A 1,095-nucleotide genomic window follows, 5' to 3' on the forward strand; every position below is an offset into this window, starting at 1 on the left:
CAAGTACCAACAAATAGGGCACCGATACCATTTTGAGAGCCATAAGTTTATTCAACTATTGTCACCCACTCCTGGTAGGCAATAAAAAGTTCTACTGGATTCACTTTGTATTAGATTTTTTCCTGCTTCACAAAGGTAGGCAGCAGCTTGACAAAGCAATGATGGCAATTATTTTACATTATTAGGGTATCGGTATCGGGTATCGATACTGCATAGCCAGGTATCGGGGCCAAAAAATGGCATCGGCGCAACACTAGTTTATATTCAGTTTTAGCTGTTCCTTATATACATAAATGTTTCCACAAACTATATATTCTTGTTTTGTTTTTTTCTCAACAAACTTTAGTCATAAAAATTCTATTACAAATTAGATAATAAAGTCTGATTTTCTTAATAAAAAATTTGACAGAAAAGCTCAAAAATGTTGATAATTGTTTAGATTTATATTTTTTCAACAAAAATATATTATTTTTAAATCTTCCTTTGAGCTACACTTTATAGACACATATCCATTCCATTCTATTCTATGATCCTGAAGGAGGCGGGTGTTAAGTATATATATATATATAAAATACATACAGAAGAATGTGCAAGTTTGAATATAGAGGGGTAAAAAAACCAGTGTAATGTGGCTTAAAATGGAGCAGAGGTTCATCAATTTGTTGAAGGTCTCTGTCTTCATATATTAACTGTAAAACATAAGTTTACTCTTTTGTGGTAAATATCCATTTTAACTCATTTCGAAGATCAAAGTTTATTTTTCAATGTAAAAAGGGTACCAAAAAAAAATATATATATATAAATCAATAAATAATTAATGAAATAAAAAATGGAGTAAAAAAACAAAACAGATGTTTCCTCATATTGACTTTTAAATTGATCATTATACTTTTATAATAATTGGAAATTAAATAACGAACATTTTAAAAATATCTAAAGACCAATGATTTGTTTACAGACTGGCAAAAGCCTTCCTTCAAATATTTTTTTTTATTGATATTACTATATTTGTTTAAAGAGTAGGTTAGGATAGTGAGAAAGAAAATATGCCAGTTAGGCTTTAGCAACAGAAAGCTCACCAATTACCTGTGAAAA

Source organism: Cyprinodon variegatus, unplaced genomic scaffold, assembly GCF_000732505.1.
Source record: "Cyprinodon variegatus isolate N-32 unplaced genomic scaffold, C_variegatus-1.0 Scaffold462, whole genome shotgun sequence".
Lineage (NCBI taxonomy): Eukaryota > Metazoa > Chordata > Actinopteri > Cyprinodontiformes > Cyprinodontidae > Cyprinodon > Cyprinodon variegatus.